Source organism: Hevea brasiliensis, chromosome 11 (assembly GCF_030052815.1).
Source record: "Hevea brasiliensis isolate MT/VB/25A 57/8 chromosome 11, ASM3005281v1, whole genome shotgun sequence".
Lineage (NCBI taxonomy): Eukaryota > Viridiplantae > Streptophyta > Magnoliopsida > Malpighiales > Euphorbiaceae > Hevea > Hevea brasiliensis.
This window is the reverse complement of record NC_079503.1, coordinates 26751428-26766979: the sequence shown is the minus strand read 5'-3', so window position 1 is coordinate 26766979 and position 15552 is coordinate 26751428. Positions and strand designations below refer to the sequence as shown.

Sequence of the window (15552 nt, the reverse complement as noted above, 5' to 3'; positions counted from 1 at the left end):
GCACACATGTACAAGCTGCCATAACAAGCACCATAATTCAATCATATAATTCCATAAACCAAGCCATGAAATACATATTTTGGGTTCACACTTCAAGTTGCCAAATTGTAGTCTTCATCAATTTGCTTTCCAAGCTTCCAAAGTTAAGTGTACATTCACATATACATCTAATATACATCATCCAATTTATTCCTACACACATAAACACTTAATGAACCCTTTAATCTACCATTTAGAAGCAAGGATAAACTATTCTTATGGAGTTTCCATGGCTGCCAAAAATAAACATCTCCCTTAGAACATCAAACCTCAAAAATCTCTCCACAATTCAAGTACCCATAACATCCTCACAAACTTTAATGAAGCAATAATCAAAAATACATACTTACTACTTTGGAAACTCTTCAAAACTTCACCAAAACTTGGTCTTCTTGCTGCCTATCTACTGCCCAAGGTGTATGGACAACTTTTAATGAAGGAAAGTGCAAGGAAATAGGCTTGGATCAAGCTTGCATGGAGCTCCAAAACCATGCGACCATGGAGTTCTTCATTCCTCCATTTTTGGCTGAATTTGAGAGGTTGAAGAAGAAGATGAATCTGCTGTTCTAAAAAAAGAGTAAGTGGTCCACTTATGTGAGTTAGTGGAGCACTATATAAGATTTAATATTAATTTAATCTAAAGTTTCATTTTCCTTCATTTAACTCTCAATTTTTGCTATTTACATTAGGTACCACCAATTTAATTTTTCATGACATTTTCTGTAACACCCTAGGCAAATCCCACATCGACAAAACATGGGAGAGATGCTGGGTTTATAAGTTGTTGGTTCGTAACTCCTAGTGACGCGTTTTAAAACCGTGCGGGCTTCGGCCTAGAGCGGACAATATCACTAGTGGGCCGGGCCATTACATTTGTGGTATCAGAACTGCTCCGCGTGCAACCTTGGGCGATGGTGGGGCAAACCTCAGCGAGGACGCTAAGTCCCATAAGGGGGGTGGATTGTAACACCCTAGGCAAATCCCACATCGACAAAACACGGGAGAGATGCTGGGTTTATAAGTTGTTGGTTCGTAACTCCTAGTGACGCGTTTTAAAATCGTGAGGGCTTCGGCCCAGATCGAACAATATCACTAGTAGGCCGGGACGTTACATTTGAAAATTTTGGACCATTTCTCGATTTGTGCGTGTCATCCTTGCGCAGGGGCCATGCTAATCTTCTCTGTATCGTTCCAATTTTATCGGATGTCGGTCGTACGTTTGTGTCCTTTAGCACAAAGGAGACAGGAACCTAAGTCTGGTGGATGAACCATGACCGTGGTATCAGAGCTGGACTCCCTCTAGTACGGTGTGTGGTGCGAGGACACACTAGGCGGAAGCTGGTGGGCTTGTCACTACCCAGGGATGGGGTTGGAACGTGCTTGTTCAACCAGCTACGTATTGGGGTGGAAACTTCGTGTCCCACATCGGAAATGGGAAGAAAATATTTGGGCCATATATGTGGGAGCCTTCCTCACCTGGTCAGCGTGCTTTTGGGAATGAAACCTCCCAAGGGACAAATCCGTGAAGCCCATGGGCCAAAGCGGACAAGACTAACTGGAGAAGGATCGGGCTGTTACATTTTCCAAGTGTAATATCATGTATTTTTAATGGAAATTTAGGTCAAAAGACATCTTGGGTGTCAAATGACCACAATGCCCCTGTTCGGGTTGCATTCCCGATTTTTCGGTAACACCGAGTTTTATCATTTTCTCGATTTCTCACTTTTCTTTGTACTAATTAATTTATTTTTTTTTTATATTTCTAATGGTATTTATACTTCAATAGATGTCTATTTAAGTCTTAAAAATATTTTCTAGGGTTCCTCGCGGTCCAGGGCTAGTCAACGGTTCACGCCGTGACTTACCGGTGCGGTCACCTATCGTTAGGGTTCTAAACTCATTTAACTTGGTTACATTTCATTGCTATTATTTTTTCTTTGTTTTTCTTGTATTTTCTTTTCTTGTATTTCATTATTTTATGTCTCCTCACTCATATCTAAGTGTAGTTCTAGGCATCCTAGCTGTCCGGATAACACTAGTCACAGGAATAGTAGAACGCACTACCGAACATAGGGGTGTTACATAGGATGCCTAGAACTACACTTAAATATTGATGAGGAGACATAAAATAATGAAATATAGGAAAAGAAAATATAAGAAAAACAAAGGAAAAATAATAGTAATGAAATGTAACTAAGTTAAACGAGCCGAAAACCATAGCGATGGGTGACCACACCGGGAAGTTGCAGCGTGGACTGTTGATTAGCCCTGGACCGCGGGGAACCCTGGAAAATATTTTTAAGAATTAAATAAACATCTATTGAAGTATAAATGTTATTAGAAATATCAAAGAAAAACTAATTAATTAGTACAAAGAAAAATGAGAAATTGAGAAAACGATAAAACTCGGTGTTACCAAAAAATTGGGAATACAACTTAAATAGGGGCATTGTTGTCATTTGACACCCCAAGTTGTCTTTTGACCTAAATATCCATTAAAAATAAATGATATTACACTTGAAAAATATCATGAATAATTAAATTGTGACACATTATAAGAATAGTGAAAGAAATGGGGGATAAAAACTAAATTATGAAAGTTTAACATTAAAAATTATTTTTAATCCTATTAGCGCTCCACTAACACCACTAAAGTGGACCATTAAACATAATATGGATAGCAGATAACTTCATCTTCCTCACTTTGCAAAACCAGCCGAAAAAGCTTGGGAGAATTCTCTCATGGCTGCCCACCTTTGAAACATTAAAACTCCATGATCAAGCCACCATTTCCCCAATTTTTCTTCATTAAAGTTAGTCCTCACCTTGCAAGGAAGAAATTGGTAGTAATTCCAAGAAGTTTTGTTGAAGTTTGGTCAAGCTTCAAAAGTGGTAAGTATGTATTTTTAATTCTTGTTTCATTAAACTTTGAATGGGTGTTGTGGGTAGTTGATTTATGGAAGGATTTTTGAAGTTTGATGAATTAGCGGAAATGTACATTTTGGTAGCCATGGAACCTCAATAAGAATAGCTTATTCTTGCATGTAAATAGTAGTTTGAATGATGATTTAAATGTTTGATTGTATTGTAGTTGAATTCCATGTGTAAGGTTTGATTGGAAGCTTGAAAAATTGTTTAAATGGAAATTGATGGGTATGTGTAAACTTGTGGTAGCCTCATAAAGAAGATTGAAGTGTTTGAATTCATTAAATATTGTTGAATTATGTTGTCATGGATGGCAGCATGTGTGTGTGTTTAATTGTTAGAATTTGGACATGGAAATAAGGTATGTTCATTTGGTTGAATTGTGGTAAATGGGACTTTAATTGTTGTAATTGGACTTGGGAAAGTTCTGTATTATAGTGTGTATGTTGAGAGTGGTTACAAGCTGCCAAAATGACCAAAAATGTGTTGCTAAATGTGTTAATGTTATGGTACAAACCAGAATTGGCATGGAAGAGTGAACTTGGTAAGCATATGATGTGTAATTGGTAAAGGATGAACAAATTATAATTGGGCAGTGTATGTTTTGGCTTAGAGCCTTAAGTGTGTGACTCTAATTGGTATGAGACCAATTGGAGGTGAAACTAGGCACAAAATGTGCCAACTTTCATGAAGGAAGCTTACCAAAATCCTGCCTAGAAGGTGACTTGAAAAATGACCAAATCCGGATTAGTGCTTTGAAAGCCTGAAAATTGACCATTTGGGCAGTAGTTAGTGTTTTGACTATAACTTACTCAAAACTGGTCCAATTGACCTGAAATTTTTACCATGAATAGTTGAGACATATATCTACAATTCTTATGAAGACACCAAAGCCCAGAAATGGCCAGAACCAAGCCAAATAGCTTGCACAAATTCGGGTCCAAAAACTGGCCGAACCAAAAGTGACCTAAAAATGACGTAAAGTTACCATTTTGGTGCATTCTGTCCAGCATTGGTAAAATGACCATAACTTGGTCTACACAACTCAGAATGACCTGAAATTTTGCCCCGCGTGCAATAAGACATAGACCTACAAGTTTGTAGTTTGGACCGAAACCCGAAAATAGAGAGAACTAGGTCATCCGGCTAGGTCAAATTAGTATACCGAAATCCGGCAAATTGCAATAAAATGTAATATACTTGGAAATGAATTGGGTAACATGTACCAACACTAAAAGGCTATAAAATGAGACATATTGGTAACATTAAACCTAATTCACCTAGAGTGCATCAAGGGTCAACATTTTAGGTTGACTAAGGAAAATAATAAAATTCAATAAATTAATTAATGAACCTTATTGTTATAGACAGTTTAAATAAGTACTGAAATACTTCAAATTGTGTGTTTCAGTTAGCAAAGACTCAGGGAAGGGGAAGAAAACACTGAGTCAAGGCCAAGAGACATTTATTAGAGATTTGTGCACAACAGTTACTACTTTTCAAATTTCAATTGAAATGAATTATGACAAATTGTCTATTATTGTTCAAATCGTGAAAAATTATCTTAATGAAATTTGATGGATACTTATTGTTTGAAAATATTGAAATTGGTTTGAAACCACAGCTATCATGTATATTGACTGAATTTCATGCTAGCTTGTCTAGTGGGATGAATTGACTTTGAATTCCCTCTCTGGCTGAAGTGTAGAGGTGTGTGCCTGTTGAGGACGAATAAAATGAGTACTCATATTATTGCTAGCTAGCTATGTTATTCCTCACTAGCCATCGGCTTTTAGGATGAATTGGACTTTGGAACATGATTAAGCTGTGTGTGTGATTTATTGATATTTATTGTGATATTGTGAAATGGAGTTTAAATTCTTTATGACATTCACTGTCTTTGAATTTAATTATGGTTTTAAGTATCCACTATTTATATGACTTATGATTTGTGATTTAAAGTTGCATTTTGTTAATGTTGTGCACCACTGAGACATTGGCTCAGCGATAGCTTTTTATTGCTGTCGCAGGTAGACAAACTGACAGGCCAGCAGACTAGGCTGCTAGTACTACACTGAGAGATCATCGGGTATATTGAGTATACCATATTTTACATTTTGTATTGTAATGTATGTTCACTGTATGTATATATTGTTCTTGGTTTTGAGCAGCTGTAAATTAAAATTGTATATTAAAGTTGTAAACTAAATTTGTAAATTATTTTGGTTTGTAAATATTGTGATATATTCTTTTGTCACAGCTTTTGAAAACACTAGAAAATTATTGTGGATTTGAGTTGAAAATTGTTGAAAAACTTATTGTGTTGATTGAATATTGGAGTTTGGACATTGAACAAAATATAGGAAGTGCTTTTTAATAGGTTTTTGAAGAACTGTTTATTCAAAATACAAATGGCACTCTACCAAAATTTTTACAGAAATTATTAATTCTTCAAATGTGTTAGCTGTTTCACTTCAGTTCAAAAAAACTTTTAACACTTGTAAATAGTGCTCACCACTCTAAAAAGAAGTAAGAAAAGGTTAAAAATTCCTTGTAATATATTTAATGGGTTATCAGTAGGCGAAGTTTGAAAATTCATTAGGTATACTACAGGATCATGTTATGCCTTACAGAGGGGTAGGGTGTGACAGAATTTCTAACAAAATATCAATGGACCTTTTCTATTACACATAAATATATTATGTAAACGGAAAACTGAAAATTCCTTTTATTAATAAAATATGTATAAGATACATACTAAATTATATGCTCTAGGGCATACTACTAACAATCTCCCACTAGCACTAGAGCCATTCATTATAATACCTTAGGCCCATCTTCTCAAGATGTCAATCTAGCTGAGTCTGTGACATAGGCTTAGTGAATGGATCAGCTAGTTTTTCAGCTGATGCTATTTTCTGCATGCCTATATCGCCTTGCCCAACTATTTCTCTGATAATGTGGTAGCGCCTTTCTATGTGTTTGGATTTCTGGTGAGACCGAGGTTCCTTATATCCAAACAGCCTCTTTTTGCAGCATCTGATGCAGCAATATACTCAGCCTCTGTAGTGGAATCTGCAATCGTACTCTGTTTAGAACTCTTCCAACTGACTACAACTCCATTACAAATGAACACATATCTAGAGGTAGACTTTCTATCATCGATATCTGATTGGAAATAAGAATCAATATAACCATCCAATTGCAAGTCACCACCTCCATAGATCCTTAGTTCTTCTTGAGTATTTAAAGATATTCTTGACAGCTATCCAGTGTTTCAAACTTGGATTGGATTGATAACTACTAGTCAAACTAATAGCATATGCGATATTCGGCCTAATACACAACATTGCATGTATCAAACTTCCAATAGCCGAAGCATATGGAATCCTGGCCATTTTATCTCTTTCTTCAGGTGTCTTTGGAGACATCTCTTTAGAAAGGTGGATACCATATCTCACTGATAACAATCCTCTCTTGGAATCAAGCATGTTAAACCTCTTTAACACCTTTTCCAAGTATAGACTTTGGGATAAACCAATTATTCTTTTTGCTCTATCTCTATAGATGCGAATCCCAAGAATATAGGTTGCCTCCCCTAAGTCTTTTATGGAGAATGTATTTGACAACCATACCTTTACAGTTGTCAACATACCTGTATCATTACCCATTAATAGAATATCATCCACATATAAGATAAGGAAGGTGATAGCACTGTCACTAACCTTCTTATATACACATGGATCATCCTCATTTTTTATAAAACCAAATGACTTAATGGCTTCATCAAAATGAATGTTCCAACTCCTTGAAGCTTGTTTTAACCCATAAATGGATCGCTTTAGCTTGTGCACTTTGGAACCATCTTGGGATTCAAAAGCCCTAGGTTGTTCTATGAAAATGTTTTCTTCAATATATCCATTGAGAAAATCTGTTTTGACATCCATCTGCCAAATCCCATAACCATAGTATGTAGCTATTGCTAATAGAATCCTAATTGATTTAAGCATGGCAACAGGTGAGAAAGTCTCCTCATAGTCAATTCCTCGCCTTTGGTGAAACCTTTTTGCTACTAGCCTAGCTTTATAGGTCACTACCTTTCCATCAGAACCAATTTTCTTCTTGAAAATTCATTTGTTCCCTATAGGTACAATACCTTCAGGTGGATCAACAAGATCCCAAACTTGATTCTTATATATGGAATCAATCTCAGATTTCATAGCTGAAGGAGCGGAAGCGTGAAAAACACAAGTTTATACCATGGAATTCAAAAATTTTCACCTAGGGTCACATGCATCATGCAAGATTTATTTTTATCTATTTGATTTCAATGATAAACAACATATAAAAACTTTTTTAATATGTTTTTTTATCTATATTTGTCATTTAAGATTTTAAAATTAATTAGATTAATTTTAGAACCCTAGATTAGATCAAGAATAAATACACCAACCTCTTGATGCACTGCGGTGTATTTTTGCGTTTCAGATGCGTCTTCAAGACATCAGATGTTGTCCCTCTAGCTTGTCCACACCAAGAACACCTATGACAGCCCTTGAACAGCTTCTAAAGCTTTTTTTTATTAGTTAGAAAATCAAGTTCTGCCTTATAAGAGATTAAAGATGTAAACAGCACACTAGAAACGATTTCTAGTATTTTTTAATTCAAGAGATTGTTTGCTAATCTCTTGGAATAGATGAGAGATGAAGAAGAAGAGAGGGAGAGCTTCAAAGTGGCAGCACAAAGGAGGAGCAGCTGCTAGTTGTGTTATTTTTTTTTTCATAACAACACTTATATTGCTAGGTCAACACATTAAACCCTTGCCACATGTCACTCTCTGATTGGTTCCAGGTTTAATTGACCCAATCACATTGTGCCAAGTGTCAAACTCATATTTAATCTTAATTTTAATAATCTTACATGATTAAAAAACATTTGGCAAGCTTATGTATAATGCCACATGTCACCATCTCATGGTGCCACATGTCACCCTCTGAAATGACCAAAATGCCCCTGTATCTTAATTTGGAGTTCTCAACCCAAAATAATTATTTCTCTTTTTCTAATCAATTTATATCAAATATAAATCAATTAATTAATCTTTATTAATTAATTTCTCATTAATTAAATTCATATTTAAACACTTTAAATATAAATTTAACTTATACTGTACATCCAATAACCTAGATTTGGTTTTAAGTCATGCTAGGGACTTTGCAATCTAATTGCAAACCAAACCTATTTAATTAATCAATTAAACTCTTTAATTAATTAATTAAATCATATTTAATTAGGTGATAACTTGTGTATGTGTGTGACTTACTAAGCTCATCACTAATTGGCAATGAGACATGATATCGACTCTTAATATCATTAGAACTCTTTCTTACTATAAATGATTTCTCTAAATCATTTTTTGCACCTCATAGACCATGGTTAACAACTAGCATAGCATGCCATGGCCACCCAATCAATAATAAGGTTTACCTTAAATGAACCTATAATCATATGTTACCATGCACTAGAATCTCTCTGTTACAAAATCCCAACTCAAGCTGGAGTCATAGTTTATGTCAAACTCCATTTGCTATAAATATTGTGTTCTCTTTTAATTTCAGTTCTTGATTAAAAGATTTTCTCATTAGAAACTCTTTTCTGATTAAATCTATCTGTCATGGCCAGGAATTTGAAACATCAAGAACAATTAAATGAATATAGGATTTTATCTCTATTTACTTAGAGAAACAGATTCCATCTTGATCAACACCTACCTCCATATATAACTAGTAGGAGCCAACACATGCCCATATACCCATACACAGTACAAGTATGAAAGCAGTATCAAATTCAAACCACCTATATACAAGATAACTGTGCTATCTCAGGTCTAAAGATTATATGCACTGATATTATTTATGACAATGCATTGACAAGAGTAAAATCCATGTGCTTGTCATAAGTGTCACTGGTTCGACCTACTTATCAGGTATAAGTGTCTATCATGTTTGTTATATGGCATGAGACTCACCATTCCATCTTATTTATATCTCATATAAATAACTTGGGAACAAACATAAATACAATCTTTCAGGATAAGTCATGTCCTTATTATGAAGTATCCTCGATTGTGAACCTATTTATGATACTTTGTACTAGAAATACTGTCACTCATATTCTTAACAATTTAATAATACAATTTCTAACAAAATATCAATGGACCTTTTCTATTACACATAAATGTATTATGTAAACGGAAAAGTGAAAATGCCTTTTATTAATAAAAATATGTACATGATACATACTAAATGATATGCTCTAAGGCATACTACTAACAATCTCCCACTAGCACTAGAGCCATTCATTACAATATCTTAAACCCATCTTCTCAAGATGTCGATCTAGCTGAGTCTGTGACATAGGCTTATTGAATGGATCAGCTGGATTTTCAGCTGATGCTATTTTCTGCATGGCTACATCGCCTCGCCCAACTATTTCTCTGATAATGTAGTAGCGCCTTTCTATGTGTTTAGATTTTTGGTGAGACCTTAGTTCCTTAGCCTGTATGACTGCTCCATTGTTATCATAGTGTGGTGGAACTGCTGACTCAATGGAAGGAACTACTGTAAGTTCTGTCATTAACTTCTTTATCCAAACAACTTCCTTTACAGCATCTGATGCAGCAATATACTCAGCCTCTATAGTGGAATCTGCAGTCGTGCTCTATTTGGAACTCTTCTAACTGACTGCACCTCCATTACAAATGAACACATATCCAGAGGTAAACTTTCTATCATCAATATCTGATTGGAAATCAGAATCAGTATAACCATCCAATTGTAAGTCTCCACCTCCATAGATCAAGAACAAATCCTTAGTTCTTCTCAAGTATTTAAGGATATTCTTGACAACTATCCAGTGTTCCAAACCTGGATTAGATTGATACCTGCTAGTCAAACTAACAGCATATGCGATATCCGGCCTAGTACACAACATTGCATACATAAACTTCCAATAGCCGAAACATATGGAATCCTGGCCATTTTATCTCTTTCTTCAGGTATCTTTGGAGACATCTCTTTAGAAAGATGGATACCATGTCTCACTGATAACAATCCTCTCTTGGAATCAAGCATGTTAAACCTCTTTCAAGTATAGACTTTGGGATAAACCAATTATTCTTTTCGCTCTATCTCTATAGATGTGAATCCCAAGAATATAGGTTGCCTCCCCTAAGTCTTTCATGGAGAATGTATTGACAATCATACCTTTATAATTGTCAACATACCTATGTCATTACTGATCAACAGTATATCGTCCACATATAAGACAAGGAAAGTGATAGCACTGTCACTAACCTTCTTATATACACATGGCTCATCCTCATTTTCGATAAAACCAAATGATTTAATGGCTTCATCAAAATGGATGGTCCAACTCCTCGAAGCTTGCTTCAACCCATAAATGGATCGCTTTAGCTTGCATACCTTGGAACCATCTTGGGATTCAAAACCCCTAGGTTGTTCCATGAAAATGTTTTCTTCAATGTATCCATTGAGAAAAGTTATTTTGACATCCATCTGCCAAATCTCATAATCATAGTATACAGCTATTGCTAATAGAATCCTAATTGATCTAAGCATGGCAACAGGCGAGAAAGTCTCCTCATAGTCGATTCCTTGCCTTTGATGAAACCCTTTCGCTACTAGCCTTGCCTTATAGGTCTCTACCTTTCCATTAGAACCAATTTTCTTCTTGAAAACCCATTTGTTCCCTATAGGTACAATACCTTCAGGTGGGTCAACAAGATCCCAAACTTGATTCTTATACATGGAATCAATTTTGGATTTCATAGCATCAATCCATTTTGAAGAGCCTATATTTGATATAGCTTCTTCATAGGTAAGTGAATTGTCTCCATGATCTACTTCTTCACGAGTAGACAACTCTTGTTCTTCTTCATGAAGGAAACCATATCTCACTAGTGGGTGAGATACCTCGGTTGTTCTACGAGGAATAGCTGTAGATGTTTCATCAACAGGTGTAGGTTAACTAGATGGATCTATATCTATCTGATCTGTTGGTTGGTCAGAATTCTCCAATTCTAACTCTATTTGTCTTCCTTTGCCTCCTTTTTGAACAAATTGTTGTTCAAGAAATGTGGCATCTCTACTTATCACAACCTTTTGTGAAGTAGGCAAATAAAAATAATATCCAAAACTATCTTTTGGATATCCAACGAATCTACCTTTTTCTGATCTGATTTCCAATTTATTAGTGTTCAGCTTTTTGACATAAGCTGGACAACGCCAAATCTTAACATGCTTAAGACTTGTTTTTCTTCCATTCCATATCTCATAAGGTGTGGAAAAAATTGATTTTGATGGAATCCTATTCAGAATATACAAAGCTGATTCTAATGCAAATCCCTAAAAGGAGTTTGGCATATCAATATAGCTCATCATACTACGTACCATATCCAATAGGGTACGATTTCTCTTTTCAGATACACCATTCAGCTGTGGCATTCCTGGAGGAGTCAGTTAGGAAACTATGCCATGCTCTCTCAAGTATTCATCAAATTCAGTACTCAAATATTCACCTCCACAATCTGATCGAAGAGCTTTAATACTCTTTCCTGTTTGATTTTCTACTTAATATTTAAATTCTTTGCACTTTTCGAAGGATTCATGTTTGTATTTCATCAAATACAAATACCCAAACCTTGATTTATCATCAGTAAAGGTAATAAAATAATGAAAACCGTCTCTAGCCATTTCCTTAAATGGACCACATACATCACTATATATTAGCTCTAAAATATTTTCAGCCCTTAGCCCTTGTCCAATAAAGGGTGATCTAGCCATTGTGCCCTGAAGGCAAGATTTACAAGTTGGAGTAGGCTCAGAGCCCAATGAGGATAGAATCCCCATTTTCTCCAATTTTGCAATCCTATCTTCTGCAACATAACATAACCTTAAGTGTCAAATATATTTTGAACTTGAGTTAGTTTTCACCATGGCATTGCATTCATTTAGATCACTTGCATTCATTTTGTGTTTATCATTATTATCTAAATAATAAAGACCATAATTCATATAACCCGAACCAACATATTTATTTCCAAAATAAATATTGCAAACATCATCTGCGAACTGAAATTCATACCCATTTCTAATCAAACTAGATATAGAAATGATGTTCTTAAAAGCATTAGGTACATATAAAATATTATCCAAACACAAAACATGTCCAAACATGTAAAAAGATTTAGATCCTATGGCTAAAGCTTCAACAGTTGAGCCATTGCCAATCCAGACTCTAACATCTTGAGAACGCAAGCTACTATTATTTGCTAGTTCCTGCATATCATGAGAAATGTGAGAACTAGCACCAGTATCTAAAACCCAAGCTGTAGATGAACTATGAGTATCATCAGAATCTAAATAATAAGATATGGACATACCTTGCGAAGGTCTATCCTTCTTGTCCTTCAGAGAAGCAAGATACTCTGGGTAGTTCCTTTTCCAGTGCCCATCCTTCTGGCAGTGGAAACACTTTCCTTTGCCTCCATCAGCTTTAGTCTTCTCTTTCTGTTTAGCTATTTTCATAGAAGGACCAGAAATCTGAGGTTTCTTTTTCTTATTGCCCTTCTTCTTGTTGGACTTTCCAGTAGAAAAAGATACCATCAAAGCAACCTCTTTTCCTTTATTGCCTGGCATATTCTTTTGGGCAATAACCAGCATGTTGAGTAAACCAGCTAAGGTGCATTCCTATTTAGTCATATGGAAATTTGTCACAAAATTCCCAAAAGACTTAGGAAGGGACTGAAGGATCAAATCCGTCTATAGTTGGAAATCCATGTTGAAGTCAAGATGTTCCAACTGCTCAATCAGCAGAATCATCTTGTGGACATGATCCCCAACATTCTGTCCCTCAGACATCCTCATGCGAAACAGCTGTCTAGATATCTCATACCTAGCATTCCTACTGTGCTCACCATACATGTAACACCCTCCCGGTAGCAACTCCGTACATTCTACTGTTCCGGTGACCGGTGTCGGTCCGGACAGCTAGAACGTCCGGAAAAATATTTAAACTAAAGTCAGGAACCATAATTAACTCAAATATTAACAAGAAAAATTTAGTAAAAATTTTAGAAATAAAATAGAACCAAGTTAAATGAGCCGGTGCCCAAGCGAGGGGTAACTCAGAGGGAAGTTGCGGTTCTCGCAACGAGGAGCCCTAGACCCGGGGGAAAAATTATAAAATAATTTTTGGAACTCCAGAGAAGGGTCATTGAGGTTCCTATGGCATTAGAATGCCAAGAAAATATTTAGAAAAATGTTTCAATCGGTACAGACAATTTTGACCCATTAAGCCAAACGGAGGGCATTTTGGTCATTTTGCCTTCAGAGGTGATTTTTGGCCGACTTGTCCAGTTAAGTAAATAATTAATATGACATAAAATATGAAGAAATATTACTAGAAATTAAATTGAAATTGAGTAGTGATGAAAAGAAAAGAAAAATCAAGAAAAGCTCATTTATGACATCTTGATGATGTCATTTATAAACTATGACCAATCACAATTAATCTACCATTTGACTAAACTATTAAAAGACATAAAAGAAGACTAAAATAAGAAAGAAATTGCAGCAGCCACCCTCCCCAAAAGACCAGCTGAAACTCACCTCCATAGCCACCTCCATTCAAGCTTTTTCAAGCTTTAGATCTCCATCATTTCCACCATATTTCCCTAACCCCTCTTCATTAAAACTTTACCCCACACCTTAAACAAGCTCTTGGAAGCCAACAAGAGGAAGGAAATTGAAGTTTGGGACTTGAAACTTAGTGAGAATTGTGATTTAAATGAACATAAACCTATGTGTTTGAGCTTGTGAATTTCGGCTGCCCTAGCTATGGAATAGGAGGGAGTGTTTTTATGAGCTTGAAGTGAATTAGAGTTATATTGGAAGTTTATAAATACAAGAACAATGATTAAAAAGTTAACTAAGACATATTGTATAAAAACATGGATTTGAATTAGGGTTTTGTGAGCAAAATGTAAACTTGGTTTAGGAAATTATTAGAGAGCATTTTAATGGTCAATTAGTGACCATTTTAGGTAATTTGACTAATAAATGGACTGAAAAATGAGGTTGCAAAGTGAGGTTGCAGGCTGCCCTAGGACAGCAGCATAGGGACTGAAAATTCAGTCCATTTGCACTACCATAACTTGGGCTGTGCTAGTCCAATTGGTGTTTGGCCAATTGGACATTAAATTAGGCTTATAATGGCACATTTTTGCTGAAGAAACCATGCCCAAAAGACCAAAGCAAGAGGACCAAAACTAGGCCCCAATCCGGATACCCTGCAACTGGTTCTGCAGAATTGATCAAATGAACAGTAACTGTTCATTTGGCCATAACTCACTGTAGATATGGTCAATTGACCTGAAATTTTTACAGCAACAAGTTAAGACATAGAAAAACAACTTTCATGAAGGAACCTACCCCAAATTATGGCCAGAACCTAACCCAAATGGTAGTGGAAGTTACTGTTCCTGTTACTGTAGATATGGTATTTTCTGCAGAATGGGAATCCGGCCAGCTGTGGTTTTTGGACCATATCTAGAGTTACAAAACTCCAAATGGAGTGATTTAAAAAAAGAAATTCAACTAGACAAAATAAGGAACAACTTTCATGTTTTACATTTCTTCAAATTCCCACAGTAACAGTGTCCAATGGAACAGTGAAGTTGACTCACCAAAACTGAAAATTCTGCTTGTGTGGGTTTACACTTTGAAATGGTATTAACACTTAATGCCAACAAGTTTTAAACACCAAATGTGGTATGTTGGGAGTGCCAAAGTCAATGTACATATTTTCTATCCAAAAGTCAACATTTTTGTTGACCAATGAGGTGAATAGTAACACCAAAACATGAAATTCACAAATTGAAGAATTTAAAAGTTTCAAATGCCCTAGTATACCTAACAAGATTAGTTTGGATAGTTTGGCATGCCAATAGGGTCCAGTTAGCAGTACTGCATATGGCAATATGCCATTTTGTGATTTTATGGCTTTTAGCCATTCTGACTTTGTATTGAGATTTGGCCTTGTGCCTGATGTATTCTGACATTGTTAGGTACATTACATTGCCTGCCGGGAGATGCATATGTGACCGATGGTGTGACGGCCCGAGGTACTAGATACCCAGTGCCAGTTTACCCGTTATTCAGTCTAGTCGTCTAGTGTAGGTTACTTGGGGCAACCAAATGAATAAAAGTGGACAAAGTAAATGATATACCAATACCAAACAAATAAAACATATACATTCACTACACATTTAATTTCTTGCTATTTTCTTTTATTATATTATTGCACCACTAAGCATTATTGCTTAGCGCGTTGCTTTTGCCACGCGTAGGTACTGGAGATACAGATCGTGAGCCCAGTAGACCACAGACTGGGTGAGTCCATCCTGCATCTCTGCACAGTGTCCGTGTCACCTCAACTTCTGCAGTGCATTGGTAGGACACTAGGTGTCATTTTGTCATTTTGTAATTAAATTTTTATTTTCTCATA

The 15552-nt window shown here is 35.8% G+C and overlaps 1 non-coding gene across 1 annotated transcript; it reads right to left on the bottom strand.

Annotated features, from left to right (window-relative positions):
• Nucleotides 1–1156: 1156 nt before the first annotated feature.
• On the bottom strand, nucleotides 1157–1256 carry LOC131170882 (U6 spliceosomal RNA). The gene has a single exon (XR_009141647.1). It is a non-coding gene; the product is annotated as a U6 spliceosomal RNA (small nuclear RNA).
• Between the last annotated feature and the right edge of the window lie 14296 nt (nucleotides 1257–15552).